Below are 16930 nucleotides of genomic sequence, written 5' to 3'. Positions count from 1 at the left end.
GGGCCGTCTCTGCTCTTGTAAACTCTTGAGAGAAAGAACTTTCATGTTTAAGAGCGCCTTATCAACCCCGGGCATCTGTAGATACTTTTTCTCTACTGAAGTTACTGCCAAGCAGTGTGGCTGGTCGTCGATCAGCGACTTAGAGACATTCTCGGAAGCAAAACAGTCAGAGGAATTGTAATGATCAATTGTTCAGAGGGAACAAACAGCCTTAAGCCCCTGTGGTATGTGTCATCCACCTCCAGCCTCAGAGACACTTCGGGTTAAACAGTGACGGGGCTTTTTCTGCCCCGCGAACCCCACCACCGTCAGCGATCGGCTCCGTCCTGGGTTTATTTTAACGTGCGTCTCAAAGGGTTTTTGCTCCCCACGCTCCACTACCCGCTGCCTCCGCTCGGCAGGCTCCCACCCCCCTCGCGCCCCCATCATTCCCTCCGCTCCGCCATCGCATCGCGTTCAAAACAAAGTTTTTCATCCACTGAGCCCCAAAACTTTGGAACTCTCTCGCTCAGTCCCCCCGCCTTTCCTTCCCCCTCTCTCACGTCATGCCTGAAGACCTCCCTCTTCGACCGTGCCTACAGTCAGCGCACCCACCCACCCAACCACCCCCCTGGCACGGGGTCAGACTCCGCCCTGCACAAAGGCTGCTGTGCAAATGGTTGTTATTGTGGTTGCTGTGAGGTGTCGCTCGACGTGACTGAAGGCCAACATGGCAGCCAATTTGCACGCGTGTAATGTGTAATGTGCGGTGGGTAACTTGTACGGCTTGGGCAAGTGTAAGATGGAGGGAGTGAGGTACAAGCGATAGGGCCGGAGTTTAAAATTGTCTCAAAAACAAACAGAAGTTGTTGTGATGAATAGAATTAGCCGTGAAAAAGAATTCAAGTCCTGAGCACATTTTTGGGGCACCATTAATAATGGATTATGTGCTTAATCGTGTAATATCTGTAAGACGATAATCTGATTCAGCATCTGCTGTACTGAGCCGTTCTCTTCATTATTAACCTTGTTTTTCTTCATTCGTTCCCAACAGAAGCTTTATTCCCCCCCCCGCCCCCCCCGCGCGCGCGCACACACACACATTTCACACACATACACACTTCACAGACCAACTCGACACTTTTTGCAGCACTTTGAAATGTTTCAAGTCACTACACTTCACAGTGGAAACTTCAAAGCGCTTTGAGACGTCTTCCTGACGTGAAAGGGCTCGATAAATGCAATTGTTGTCCTTACTACACAGTGGACACACACATACACACGCACACACACACATACACACCCAAACACATAACCACAAACCCGCATACAGCGTGGGATAATGTTCACAGATACCCGATAGGAATGTACAGCTAAACTTTGGGGAATAACTTTTATTTCTGGTATTTACAGCTGGTTTGATTATTTACAGGGGGGAAAAAAAACCTTGCCTCATTGTGGGCTGACGCCCAGCGCTGGCTATGCCCTCCAGCCGGCCTCAACCTCACAACCCGAGACATTTACTCCAAAGATTCCTTGCTCAACCTGGGCCCAGCCCAGATCACTGCTCCCTGACCTGCACATTGCTGCTGAAGGTCGGGCTCTCTCCTCAAGTCAGAACGCGTTATCACGTCGTCGAGACGTCTCAGAGTGCTTCACGGAATATAGCGTAAAGTGTTGTAACCCATAACCCACCCTCCCAAACGTTCAGATGGCAGTGATGGTCTGGGAAATGCGTGGAGATACTTTGGACATTGGAGGCACGGTTTCGAATGAGAGGATTATTATTATTATGCGTCCTTTTTCCCCAGTCTCACTGCGCGAAGGTTGTGTGGCGAAAATACAGTGTCACCAGGTTCCCGAGAGCATTAGAGCCGTTGTACTTCAGGGTTAATGCGGTGAGCGAGCTAATATTTCACCTTGACTACATATCTAGTGAACCATCAATAACAGGCTGGGGGAGTGTTAGGGACATGTGGTTTTTGGATGTTAATACAACACGATCGATGCTCACTGAAGCCTTTAGGGTCGTGTTTCTACGCCGTCAGCAAAAAGGTTTTGTCAGGAGGCTCAACCCAAAAGTCCTGTGTCAGCCCCGGACAATACTGAGTTCACTGTATCGAGAGCGACACTGAGAAGCTGTCCGCCCGTGCTTTCTGTTTGCTCTACAATCACCCGTCCGGTCCAGCGAGCACCAGCCACTTGGATGACTTTCGGGCTGTCGGGCTGGAAGTTTCAGCCGGGACGTTTTGGAAGTGCTTCGCAGGAATTGACGTGAAGCGTAGTGACCGTGTCTTTCCCAGGAGGTCGCAGCAGCAGTCGCAGTCGCGCTCGCTGTACCGCGAACAGCCGTGAAGCCGTGTGCGGGGGTTTGATGCGGCCGCTTATTCACCTCGCTGAGGCGTCTCAAAGCGCTTCGCGGGATGCACATAAAGGTGGAGGGACTGGGTGGTTGCGGGCGAAACGCGGCAGACAATAGCGCACGGCAGTGGACCTTATCCGGGCTTTCCCCGCCGGCGGAGAACCATCCCAGTCTTGTGGCGACGAGCGCTTCGCCGGGAGCTTCGCAATGAATCTCCCGTGTCGTGAGCGTCGCAATCGAGTCACGTGCTGCCCTGCAGCCATTTGCATCAGTGCCCGAGTGAGTGGTTCAGAGGTCTGTTCAGTGTGATGTTAAGTGCAAGACTATTCCTGCTCTGAACATATCTCAGCCCGTGAACCCGTACGGCCCCACCGCTTATTCCAGGAAAGCAGCTCTATTCATATCCCTCTGTCCCCACCTCCCAATCCCAATACATCTCACCGTTGATATCTCTGCAACCTGTTAAACCACATTTTCCCTTCCCCCTTTATCTTGCCTTCGGTTTACTGGAGCTCTCAAAGTCACGCAAGGACTGTTTAGCTCACAGACCAGATAGCCGCGAAGCAATCAACCGGTCCTACTTGCCGACGCTTTTAAATTCCCTTCTTTTTTGGGGGCCTTTGGGTTGTTTTTCGAATAGAATATTTCGTTCAAAAAATAAAATAGTGTCCAAGGAATGGGCTGAGGGGAGCTCGGCGTAATGGCTGGTTTGAAGGACGGCACCTCTGGCAGTATAGTTCTCCCCACCTCCCCCCCCCCTCCCCGGTACTAGACATAGGGTAGTGGCTTGAGGAGAGGGTAAATAATAAATAATAATAATAATAATAATCCTTGCATTTGATATAGAGCCTTATCACGCTGTTGAGACGTCTTACTTACGGCTAAGTAAACAGGATAATGATCTCAGCACACACTGCAATTTACACCCCCTGCGTTTTCTACGACAACAACGACAACAAGAGTACATTCACAGGGACAACTTGCATCTATCTAACTCCCTTCACAAAGGGTGGCAATGCAGTCCAGAGTGTTTATTGCTGCTCAAAATGGAGCGAGCGATTGCCTTTTGACTTTTTAATGCTGATTGTTGACTATTTTTAGGCGTGAGCTTCAGTTGGGGCTTCATTGACCCTGGGAGTGACCTCTGACTTTCCCCTGTCAGACGTGATGTTTCCGAGCTGTTCAGTCCCGCTCTCGAGCTAATCGTCGGGTTTCCGTACTAACCATTTGAACTCAGGAATGTCTTATTTCAACATTCTGAATTTTCGAGCGAAGACGCGCAGTAACGTTTGACAACTGGCACTTGTAACGCACATTTTCACGTGAGATAAACCCTTTCAAACAGCCTCACACGGAGCAAACCAGCGCTGCGAGCCAAGGTTCCTGACAGCGAGGATGGTCCTGGCTGGACAAGCAGCGGGGGGGGGGGGGGGGGGGCGGACGGTTGCCGGATGGGAGTACGAAATGGCAAGCTTCAGCTGGTTAAACTCCAGCAGTAAACGGGTGTGCAACTGAGATTCCCCCATCCCCAGACCCTAGTCTATGTGAGCGCAAAGTCTCCGACTCCCTTGAGGGTTGAACCCACAAGCTTCTTGTCCGAGAGAGAGAGAGAGAGAGGAGAGCGAGAGTGACCAACCGAGCCAGGAGTTGACGCTCGCATTTGCATGCGGTTTATGTTGAGCAAGAATGCAAAGATTTCTCTCTTGTTCCTCTGAAATCCGAAACCCTTGCAACCCTGTTGGTACATAGGGTGTCTCTCCCTCCCTCCCTCTCTCTCTCTCTCTCTCTGCTAATATGGAAATAATTATGAGAGAGAGAAAGAGAGAGAGAGAGAGAGAGAGAGAGAGAGCGCAATGCTAAAGGGGTTAAAACTCGCAAGGTTTTGTGTTCCTGTAAATATTCGGAGGCAAATTCCTCGGGCGCTTGTTACAATAATATATAGGGTGACTGCAGATAAACAGACGGAGAGGAGAGTAAGTCAGCGCTCAGTGAGGCTCTCTCTCTCGTCCTTGGCCAGCACGATTTGAAAAATATTAAAATAAAATAAAGTTGGGCAAGAATGCGTGTGCCTTATGTGTTATGTTCACCCTCCCCCCCCCCCCCCCCCCCCCCGCTGCATCACGTAGCATTTCCCGGCTTCCCCCACCCTCGCCCCCCACCCCCACCCGCACCCCACCCGCACCCCACACCCCCCACACGCCCCACCGACGCTTGAGTGTTCCCTCCCCCCAGGCTGACTCCACGCCCACTCTTGAGCGCGCGTTTTACTCACAGGAAACTGTGTCTGGGGGCCATTTTTGTCTCGCATAAAACCCCACCCACAGCAAGGCGACATTGTAATGTTCTCCAGTGTGTAATCCGCGCGCTGTGCCGGTCCTGTGAGCGTGCGTTCCCTTCCCCGTGTATGTAAATGCAAGTTATTGTTGTTGTCATTCTCGCTGTGTGTGCGCTGTAGTGTACGATACAGGAACTCAAATGATAAATTAATTGACATGTTAGCCGGGGTTGTAATTAAGTCGCGTGTGAAATCATCACACAGCCCCGCCCTGCCGCCCCCAGCCCCGCCCTGCCGTCCCCAGCCCCATCCAGCTGCCCCCAGCCCTGCCTAGCCATTCCCAGCCACGCCCCACCCTCACCGGCTCCACCACACCCAACCCAGCCCTCCCCAGCCTCGCCCAGTCCAGTCCAGCCCCCCATTTCCCTCCGCAGCCCCCTCTTCCCTTGCCCTTTCCAGCCCAGCCCCGCCCTACACCCCCACCATGCCCCGCCCAGCTCAGCCCCCCCTGCCCCGCCCTGCCCCACCCAGCTCAGCCCTCCCCTGCCCCGCCCTGCCCCGCCCAGCAGGGACCGGTTTACATGCTCTGAGACACTTCCCCACGTGAAGGGCGCTATATAAATGCAAGTTGTTGTTGGTGAGAGTGAGTGTCTGGACCATTTGCATTTATGTGTTAACTCACAGCTGTGTATCTCTGGTGACAACGACCCCCCCCCCCCCCACCCCCTCCTCCTCCCGTAACCCCTACTGCCCCTTCCAGGAAACCGGCCGACACAGTGTTTGTTGGCTGCGTGATATCTCCCTTAGGTTCTGGAGAGGAGCTTAAGCCAAAGGGGAATTTGAACCCACAAGAAGCAAGACTCCAGCTTGGGGCTCAATCCCATCCCCCCCCCCCCCACCACCACCCAGCTCTCCCACTCCCTCCACCCACCGATCTCCCCCACCTCACCCCCCCCTCTCCCGATGCCTGGCTCCCTACCCACCAAACATTTCAACAAGATCAAACTCCCTGACGCAACGCCGAGATACAGTCTGTTCAGTTAATCCTTGCAGCGTCGTGGTGTTGGTGCCAGGGACTTTAATAGGGTACGAACCCTTTATACACAACTGACATTTATTGTGTTCCAATTGCAACTTTGCAGATCATCAAATTAAACAACCGCCTGGTTTTATACAAGCACAAAGCTCTCCCTCTCCCCCCCCCCCCCCCCTCTCTCTCTCTCTCTCATTCGTTTATTTTGCATTCTGATCATTTGCTTTGGGATGAAAACCGTGCCTTTGTTTCTGGGCTCCAGAGCTTTGCTCTCTCTCCCGGGCCTCTGAGAAGTGTAGTGACTGCGTGTTTTTGCAGGCGAACGAGGGGGATGCGATGACCCGCAAACAGCCGAGGAGCGCGTGTCCCGCGTTGAGTTGGCAGAGGCTCCGTCCTTCAGGCGATGCGTTAAACTGATCTCCCCGTCTCTGCCTGTTGAGGTGGACGTCAAAGATCTCGCGGCCATATTGGAAAATAGAAGTGAGTTTTTCTCTCTCTCCTGGTGTCCTGGCCAACAAGATCGGTCACTCACTCCGCGGCTGTTTGCGGCCGGTCATCGCTGCCCCGTTCGCCCGCAAAACACAGTCACTACACTTTGCAGTAAAGCCTCCAAAGAGCTTCGAGACGTCCGGATGGGAAAAAAAAGCGTGCTGGCAAATGCCACGAATGTTATTTTTTGCTGACAGCAGCTAAACTTAACACCGTGCCATCTAATCAGAAGTGGGAATCGGTCCCAAAATCAAAGGAGCGTCTTACCCTCAGCACCGTGTCAGCAACCCATGACTTAGGAATCTCGTGAGTTCAGTGCAAGCTGTAACTCTGGGGTGACAACTGATACCTTAGTGAGCTTCTGGCAACATGAGAGCAGGGAAACTGTGACTGCTGAGGGTCACTTGATGCCCGTCACCGCTCAGTGCTATTTATATCGTATCGGTGTTTTCTTCTCTCCAGAAAGCCGTCCACCTTAATCCTTATTTCCTCCAGTTCAGTGGTTAGAGCACTCGCCAGCGAGAGATGTGGGTTTGATTCCCGGGCAGGGGGCGAAACTTTGGGCGGGTTTCCTTACTCCACACACGCGCCTCTGTTGACCCAGCAGTAAGGAGGAACCCGGTTGTTAGTCGATTGGCGGATTGCTTTTCCGGGGGTAATAAACCCTTCAAAAAATAATAATAATAATAATAAATTGGTCACTTGAATCCACGACTGTTTGTGGGACCCCTCTGTGCGCAATTGGCCGACGCGTTTCACCCACAAATGTACAGTCAATTCACTTTGCAGTCTATCCTGTGAAGCGCTTTGAGACGTCGCGAAGACGTGATAAGGCACTACATCAAATACAAGGATGATGATGATGATGATTATTATTATTATTATTGTAAGGGAACATTGTAACCTGTGTTTAGCCCTAAAAATCTACCTGTGGGGAGTGGGGTTGAGGGGGTGAAGTATAAACCTTTAGCCCCAACCGTTGTGTTCAGTTGGGGGTGGGGGTAACTCAGGCAATGTGTGTGTGAGTCTCGTGTTATTATTTTGAAAACAAAACGACAGGTTGAATCCTGCTCCTGGAAGTGAACTTGTGCTGTGAACAGAAGGGAATGGTTGGCAAGTGATATTGAGAGCAGTGCTGACTAATTGCGTGTCGTGACTGCGATCACATGAAGGATTCCCTGACGAGGTCCCTGAATGCGAGCCTCGCGTGTTAGGCGCACATCAAACCATCACCTTCCAGTGAATCGAGCCGGTACCATAGGTCGATCATCTGACCATCAAGAGGGGATCTGGTGTCAGCCCGGCTCAGTCAGCAGCTCCCTCACCTCCAAGGCAGAAGGTCCTACGTTGGGGACTTAAACTCGTGTCTAGTTTGATGATGATGATAATAATAATCCTCACATTTGATACGGCGCCTGATCACATCTTCGAGACGTCTCAAAGCGCTTCACAGTCTATACCGTAAAGCGGAGTGACTGTATATTTTGTGTGGCGAAATGCGGCCGCCAATTGCACACAGCAGCGTCCCACAAACAGTCGTGGATTGAGTGACCAAGTTTGTTTTTGAAGGGATTATTGCCCCTGGAAAGCGATCCGCCAATCGACTAACAGCCGGGTTCCTACTTACTGCCGGGTACGCAGAGGCGTGTGGAGTAAGGAAACTTGCCTAAGGTTTTGCCCTGTCCGAGAATCATACTCACGTCCTCTTGCTTGCGAGGTGCACATGTTAACTACTGTATTACGGGTCCACTATAATCCAGGACTGACACACACACACACACACACACATCATACACGGAATCTTTTCCGTTAGTGCTATAGGCTCTTTCAATGCCTGAGTCAAAGGCTGGCAGATAGGAATTTGGGTTTAATGTGTGAATCAGAGGACAGCGCCTGTGACAATGTGGTGCTCCCCCTCCAACGCTGCACTGGAACGTCAGCTTGTGGTGGATTCAAGTGGTGTGGGTGGGCAGGGGGATGGGGGAAATCGCTTAACCCCACAACGCTCTGACTCAGGGGAGTGTGATAGGGACTGAGACAACTCACAAGTGGCTGGGAAAACGAGACAGGGCCAGAGCGCCCTGGGCCCCGAGAACGCTGCTGTTTTTGGCTGAGCCTCGTCGTTTGTGACAGCATGTGTGAATAATTCCGATTCTTTTGAGTTTAGATAAGAATAAATTCCTGTCGGCTACTTGACTGCGAGCCAGCTCTTTAATCTTCACCTTGGTGATGCCTATTGTTTGGGCAGGCTGTGTCCGGCGGTTGCTGTGTCTGTCACGTACACCTCGTCCACTTTCTCTCACGTTACTGCCTGACCCCGAGCCCCGTTGTCAGTCAGTCTCTTCCTCTCGCACTCGGGGATACCACCTCTGTGTGATAAAGCTGCCATCATCTCCAGTGATGCATCAAGCACAGGCAGTTGATAATAATCATATAATGATAATAATCCTAGCATTTGACACAGCGCCTTATCACGTCTTCGAGACGTCTCAAAGCGCTTCACAGAATGAAGTGAATTAACGGTATGTTTTGTGGGAGAAACGCGGCAACCAATTGCGCACAGCAGCGTCCTGCAAACAGTCGTGGATTGTGTGACCCAATCTTTTTTTTTAAGGGTTTATTATCCCCGTAAAAGCGATCTGTCGATTGCATAACAGCCGGGTTCTTACTTACTGCTCGGTAAACAGAAGCGTGAGGAGTAAGGAAACTTGCCCAACTTTTTGCCCTGCCCGGGAATCGAACTCGGGTCCTCTCGCTTGCGAGGCGAGTTCTCTAAACCGCTACGCTTTCAGCTTCAACAGATGCTGAGTATGTCACTTTATAAACAGTGATTTCAAATCTATCGAAACACAAACCATGTGGAGGCAAAACTGGACTAAACTTAAGCCAACAAAGAAAATCTGAGAATGAGGGGTTTGCAATGAATAGGGGCTATGTTTGCGACGTTCCATGTGCTAATTACAATCCATTTCACGTGCCAGGCCTGGCTCAGTTGATACTGTACATAGGAACACAGGAACATTCAGCCCCTCGAGCTCAATAAGGCACTATATCAAAATGCAAAGATTATTATTATTGTGGGGGTGGGGGGAGTTTAAACACTGGCACGGACCAGTTGGGATGAATGGTACATTTCCATGTAATGTTCACATAATACTGTACTAAGAAATGGCGCAAATTAGCCCAGCCCGGCTCATTGGCAGGACCTAGAAGGGCAATCGGTCATTGGGGACAGGGAGTCAGCCCACTCAGCTCCTGTTAGGCCCCGCAAGCCGAAGGTGGGATGCGTGGAAATCTCAGCTTGTTTTGGATACTATTAACAACAACGACGACAAATGACATTTACACAGCGTCTTTCACATCGGGAGGACGTCAGGGATTTGGACCTAAGCTGGGGGCTTGGTATCAGGAGGGGTGGAGGGCAGGGAGGGTAGAGGTAAGGAGGGTGGCTGGGGTATGGTCAAAGAGGAGGGTCTTGAGACATGTCTTGAAAGAGACAAAGGAGGGAGCAAGGATGGTGATGGGTTTCTGCATGTGTCAGACACCCCGCTGACCAAAAAAAAATGAGAGGGATGGAATGCACTGCCTGAAAGGATGGTGGAAACAGATTGAATAACAACTTTCATAAGGGAATTAGATAGGTACTTGAAAAAGAAACATTTGCAGGGTTATGGGGAAAGAGCGGGGGAGTGGGAATGATTGGGTAGCTCTTCTAAAGAGCCGGCAAAGGCACGATGGGCCGAAGGGCCTCCTTCTGTGCTGTAAGGGTGGTGAATGTATGGAACTCACTACCCCAAAGGGCTGTTGACGCTCAGTCCTTGAACATATTCAAGACTATTAGAGGGTCAGCCATGATTGAATGGCGGGGCAGACTCGAAGGGCCGAATGGCCTACCCATGCTCCTACATGTTATGGTATGTTAATACTCTATGATTCTATGAATGAGACCGGCCATAGTCTCAGGTGGAATTCAGTCTCATAGAGAGACATTGTGAGACAGGGTGAAACGTTGGTCAAGTTTCCTTACTTCACACGCCTCTGTTTAAGTAAGTAGGAACCCTGTTGTTAGTCGATTGATGGATCGCTTTTCCGGGGATAATAATCCCTTCAAAAAAAAAAACAATAATAATTTGGTCACTCAATCCACAACCGTGTGTGGGACGCTGCTGTGTGCAATTGGCTTTCGTGTTTCACCCACAAATATACAGTCAATTCACTTTACAGTATATTCCTTCAGACGTCTCGAAGACGTGATAAGTTCTATATCAAAATACAAGTATTATTATTATGATGTACAGCTGGTGTAAAACTTCTCATGCCAGTCCTTTTATGTTGCAGTGGAACCCAATGATTTATTTGACAGTTTACCAATTTACTAGCTGTATTACTTAGCACACAATCCTTTTAACCTTCACAATGCATTGCACCAGCTCTGTGAATTACTCTGGGCGAAAGAGTTTGTGAGATTAATCTCCCCGCACTGACCTTTACATGCACAGGCGGCTCAGCGGGAAACGCAGTTGTAAAGGTGCAGAAAGGGAGAATAGTTTGCATTCTTGTCGAGGCAGCGGGACAAGAGGGCACAGGTTGAGCCTGGTGAAGGGCGAACAGAGAGCACGTCTCGGAAATCACTCTGACCAACAGCACTGCTGTGCCTTAAATAAAGATGTCGCTCACTTCACATATAATAACAGGTGTAGGCCATTCAGCCCCTCAAGCCTGTTCCACCATTCTACACGATCATTGCTGATGTTTACCTCAACTCCAATTATTCAAACTTCATGTTTAATAATCCTTGCTCATTTTAACTAAACAGCTGTTCAATAACAATAGCGCATTATCACGTCTTTGAGACGTCTCAAAGTACTACACACTGTAAAGTGAATTGACTGTATATTTGTGGGCGAAACGCGGCAGCCAATTGCGCACAGCAGCGTCCCCACAAACAGCCGTGGTTTTGAAGGGATTATTACTCCCGGAAAGCGATCCGCCCCACTCGACTAACAAAATAATAGTAATAATAATAATCCTTGCATTTGATATAGCGCTTTTCACGTCTTCTCGACGTCCCAAAGCGCTTCACAGAATATACTGTAAAGTGAATTGACTGTATATTTGTGGGCGAACGCGGCAGCCAATTGCGCACAGCAATGTCCCACAGACAGTCGTAGATTGAAAATGACCAATTTATTATTGTTTTGGTTTTGGAGGGATTATTATTAGGCTCTGTGTGGAGTAAGGAAACTTGCCCAAGGTTTTGCCCTCTGCCTGGAATTGAACTCAGGTCTCTCACTTGCAAAGCGAGTGCTCTAACTACTGAGCTACGGGACTCCACAGCCAGGTTCCTACTCACTGTATCCCCCAGTGCCTTCGCCGCCTCCTCCCTTTCCTCCTTCAAGGCCGGTCTCAAGACCTTTCCCTTTGACTGTGCCTTCAGCTGCCCTCTCGACTCTCTACCCCCTCCTCGCTCCCTCCCTTCCCTCCCCTCACCCTGACCATTTCCCCCGTTGCTCGGGTCCTGACCCAACTGTACAGCGCCTTGGGACGTCCTCCCGACGTGAAAGGCGCTCAATAAATGGAATCTTGTTATTGTACTGTTAGGTAAACACAGGCGTGTGGAGTAAGGAAACTTGCCCAAGGTTTTACCCCGCCAGGAATTGAACCCAGGTCCTCTTACTAACTTCCGCTGTGCTATGGAACTATGCCGCGCGCAAATTGGCTGCCGCTTTCGACTGCAGAATGCACGGTCACAAGACTTCTTGAGACGTTCTTGATTCTTACAGGCGGCATGTCAAAAGGCAAGGATTATTATTCTTACAATAATAAATATTTCTTTACAGGGAATCAATAGCCGGAAACGGGGTTAGCAGGAAGCGAGATCCAACTGAGAAGAAGTTCGGCGCTGTGATGGGAAGGCGGTCAGGAGAGGGTGGGAGAGGGGAATTCTGGACTGATAAGGTCGAAAAGGTCGAAGGAAAGATCTTTTATATCCAGTGAGATGAGGGTCACCAGTGAAGTCCCAACTGCACTGTTTGGAAAGAGTAGGTAGTTTTTCCCATTGTGACTAGTTCGTGTGACCGACTTTATTGTGCGCTGTGCGGCTGTTGCGTTTGCCTACAGAAACAGTCACTACATGTTATGGCAATTATGGTGCGACTTTGTGGCGTTAGCACCCGGGCTCTTTCTGGGAAGTGGGGGGTGGGAGGGAACCAAAGAGCTGAGCCTTGTGGCCCCGCTAAGGGAAGTGATGGGTTTAGATGAGCACCAGATTTTTGAACGACAAAGGGAAGACAAGAACGGGGGAGCGGAGGGGAGGGGGAATGGGAAATGTGAACCTCCGTGCTCGACCAGGACTTTAAAACAATCAATGAATCAATAAAATTGGCCACTCATTTCATGGCTCCCTGTGGGAACGCTGCTGTGCGCAATTGGCCGCCGCGTTTCGCCCACAAAATACACAGTCACTCCACTTCACAATGTATCCTGCGAAGCGCTTTGAGACGTCTCATCGAATTAATACGGCGCTCTATCAAATACAAGGATTATTATTATTATTATTATTATTAACGCAGGTTAATGAGTGAACTCCTGTGATAATAATCCTTGCGTCTTCGAGACGTCTCAAAGCGCTTCACAGGATATACTGTAAAGCGAAGTGACTATATTTTGGGGGCGAAACACGGCAGACAATTGCGCAGAGCGTGATCATGCGCAAACTCTCTCCGTGACTCTCTGGAGACTGTGGGTTGGTCAGCGAGTGGGTGGAGTGGCTATATATGGTCTGAAGGAGTGCATGCTCAGTGCTTCAGGACCGGGTTCTATTTAGGAGCTTGGGGTGGGAGGGTGACATCTTGTCCAATTTTGGGCCGACTGGTCAGTCCAATTTCCAGACCCCATTCCCTGGAGGCCTGTAAACTGGGACCAAAATAACTGCGGCCCAACAATTTTGTTGTTGTGTGTCCTCCCACTACTGTGGCTATTCCCTTCACTCTGACCGCCCCCCCCCCCCCCCCCCCCCCCACACACACACATATCCACCCACCACCTCCCCCTCACAAGCGCACTCCCCCCACACACTCTCCTTCCTCTTTCCATCCCACTATCAGTAGACGCTGTTCACCTCTGGAGCTCTGTCCTGCCCCCTTCCCCTACTCTTTCCAAACAATATTGCAAAGCTTTTAATGTCTGCCTCTGATATGGTTCCCCCCCACTCCAGCTCTGCCCGGGGGCATCAGGTCCACAACGTGGGGCTTGAACCCATGACCCGCATCCCCCGAGGTTGAGCCAAACCTGACCTATGACCGTTTGTTTCTGGGGTCTCGGCAGCAGTAAATGTGCTGTAAAATAAGCAGTGGGTGTGACCAGCCTTTAGCTCATGGTCTGAATGACTTAGTGTTCCTTTAAACCATGGAGAAGGGAAAAGGCGGTGGAACCGGTTTAGCCAGAGAGCCTAGTGCGCTTGTCTCTCTCTCTCTCTCTCTCTCTCTCCCCCCCCCCGCTCCCTCTCTCCCTCTCCCCCTTCATCACTCTCCCCCTCTTTCTCTCCCTTCAACCGACCATAGTCTTAAAGTGTGATTTAAAGTGGTGCAGAATTTTGGAAAAGTTTTCAATTTGGTCTGAGTTTGGTCCCATTGCATGATTCAGAAAGGATAGGGTGTATCTAACCCCCCTCCTCCCCACCCTATTTTCGTGTCAATCCTCCAGATTGTCTCATTACTCACTTCTCTGCCTCTTTTGGCGAGTGATTATTGCTCACAAACCAGCTGTTGTGTTTGGCCTACAAAAACACAGCCACTCAACCATCAAGCAATTGTCTGAGAAGCGCCTTGAGATGTTTTGACGTCAACAACAACAACAAATGACATTTACACAGCGCCTTTCACGTCGGGAGGACGTCCCAAAGGTGCTGGACAGTCAGCGATTTAGATTCCGAGCTGGGAATTGGGATCAGGAGGGGAGGAGCGCAAGGGAGGGTAGGCGTAAGGAGGGTGACCAAAGGCGCGGTCGAAGAGGAGGGTCTTAAGATGTGCCTTGAAGGAGGTAAGGGAGGGAGTGAAGCGAAGGGACTGTGGGATGGAGTTTCAAAGGGTGGGGGCAGAAAGGCTGAAGGCCCGAGCACTTTTGGTTGCTCCAAGGTAACATATCTGGCAATGGAATATCAGAATCAAGCCAGCCCTCTGTGACGGTCTCGTCTGGTTCCTGGGCCAGGCAGGTCTGCAGTATTCCAGGGCACTGGCTCATCAACAGGACATGGAATGGCAGACCAGTCATTGGGGCAGAGAATCCTCCTACTCAGCTGTTAAATCCTGCAAGCCAAAGCCCTAATGAGTAGGGTGGTCTTAGTTGGACGAGGAGCTGGGAAAAAAAATCATCCGAACCAATCTTGATCTAGTGACCTTGTATCACATGCAAAAATTGTCATCATGACAGGTTAGAGTTCTGGAGCGCTTTAAGGTGGGTAATTGGAGTTGAGATCCAGATCAGCCTTGATCCAATAGAATGGTGGGACAGGCTCGAGGGGCTGAATAGCCTCCTCCAGTTCCTATGTTCCTCCCTCCCTCCCTCCCTGGGTCATGCCAACACGTCTCTAATTGCTACACATCTACTGGCAACCTGACCGTTAACCATGTGAAGTGACCTGAAAGGAACAAATCTTTTGGACATCTTAGACAAGTAATGAGGGAAAGTCTGTTTTGCATCCAGTTATTAGGAGCAATTCGTGTTCAAATCATTCATGCTTTTCTAACCAATTAATCTTATTTGTCAGACTCTCAGACTCTCATTAAACAGAAAGGAAAAGGCGAAACTTAACTCTTTACGAGGTTCTGTGCTCCGATCGTAGTTGTGGGTGAACCCAAACCGTGCTTTTTGTTGGCCGGTCAGTGTCTGACACGTGCGGAAACCTATCACAGTTGCTTAAGAGTCTCCAAACCCGACTGAGAATCCCATGCATCCCACCCAGGCATGAAAATCCCAGAGACAGGTTGTTGGAATGGGCTGTGCCCTCTCTCTCTCTCTCACTCTCTCTCCCTGGAGGGACACATCCTGCTTAACTAGTTCTGGAAAGTACAAGGTGCAGGTTGGCAAGAGCCAAGGCTTGGGGGGGAGCCCAGAGTGTGCGTTGAGGTAACTGCTGGAATCCAACCAGCCCAAACCATATCGCTTGCCCATTGATATCGCTGCCTGCATTCCCACTGCTTGTCCAGCTAGGACCACCCTACCAGTTAGGGCTTCGGCTTGTAGGGTTAACAGGAGCTGTGTGGGAGGATTCCCTGCCTCCAGCAACTGTTCTGCCCTTCTAAGTCCTGCTGATGATCCAGGCTGGGCAGCGCCCTGGGGAGCGGAACAGGAGTGTGCGAAAGGCAACTGAAAACTTGCTCGACTATTTCAAGGCAGGTGATAACACTATCAATCCGGAGCCTCCATCCAAATTTGTCTGTAAATGTTGAGGTGTCCGAAAGTGCTTTGCAGGGATTTGCTGTTAGGTGCAGTGACTGTGTGTTGCCGTAGGCTATCGCTGCAGCTGTTTTGAGCACAGCGAGGTCCCGCAAAACAGCCCGAAATGATTGGTATGTGGGGTGTGAGGGGGGAAGATTGTCGGCCATGTGTACAGTGACTTTCACGTTGGGAAGATGTCCCAAGGTGCTGGACAGTCAGGGATTTGGGGAGAGTGGAGGGCAGGGAGGGTAGGCATAGGAAGGTGAACCGAAGGTGCGATCGAAGAGGAAGGTCTTGAGATAGGCTTTGAAGGAGGCAAGGGAGGGGGTGTTGGGGGGGGGGTCATCCGAGTGTCTCATCCCAAGGATGAAGCCACCAACAATGCAATGCTCTCCCTCCCCACCAGCACTGAATCAGGTGGAGTCTCACCTTAGCTCAAGGTCCATGACCCACATCCACAATACCAGAGGGCGGAAAGCGCTACAGGACCAAGTAAAGCAGGTCAGTTGCCAAACCACACCATGTCCCCTACCTCCATCACCGCGGAAGCCACATTCCAGACCCTTTTGTGTCCATTTCTGGTCATTATACTTTACAAGAAGGCACGGAAGCATTGGGAGATCACAGACATAAGCAGGATACGACTGGGTATTATAGCGATCAGCTTTGATGTCGGGAGCTACGTCTCTCTTACTTAAGATCATAAACCAATCTTGGGCGGGGGGAGTTGGAGGGGGGAATGGATAAGGGAGCGGGTCTTTGAAGCTCTGGCTCGGCGGAAGGTGTTTTGGAATTCAATCGTCTTCCCCACACTGAAAGAATGTTTTTGTTTGTTTTCTCCTGTTTTATCGTTGCCTGCTGCCTGCCCTCACGCCCTGGAATGGAAGTGAGATGCCTGTGGGGGGGGGGGGGGGGGGGTGTGTGTTTGTTATGTAGCAGGTGAATATTGAGTGGGAGATGATTGTCCCAGGAATAGACTTCCCGAGAGACGCGGGCCTTTGGGACCTCTCCCTTTCCTGCCTTCGCGTGTCAACCTGACTCCCACCTCTCTCTGAGACAGAAGGTTGTGGGTTCAGCAGTGGGTTGGTTCACTGTTGTCATTCAACTGACAACAGTCCAGGCTGTCATTCCAATGTAGTGCTGGGGGAGCAAAGGGGAGCAGGGCATTGTGGCATTGTGGCAGGGCATCCGGGTCAGACATTAAGTCGAGGTCCCGTCTGATCCTGTCCAGTTGGACGTTAATGATTCGAAAAGAGAAAGGAGTTGGTCTCGGTGTCCTGGCCGACAATCTCCGGGGGTGGGAGGGGAGCAGAGGGCTGGTCGGAGCATGGAGAGAGTGGGGAGTGGGCTCCAG

The sequence above is a fragment of the Callorhinchus milii genome, unplaced genomic scaffold, assembly GCF_018977255.1.
Source record: "Callorhinchus milii isolate IMCB2004 unplaced genomic scaffold, IMCB_Cmil_1.0 Scaffold24, whole genome shotgun sequence".
In the NCBI taxonomy this organism is placed as follows: domain Eukaryota; kingdom Metazoa; phylum Chordata; class Chondrichthyes; order Chimaeriformes; family Callorhinchidae; genus Callorhinchus; species Callorhinchus milii.
Note: the sequence above shows the minus strand (reverse complement) of the source record.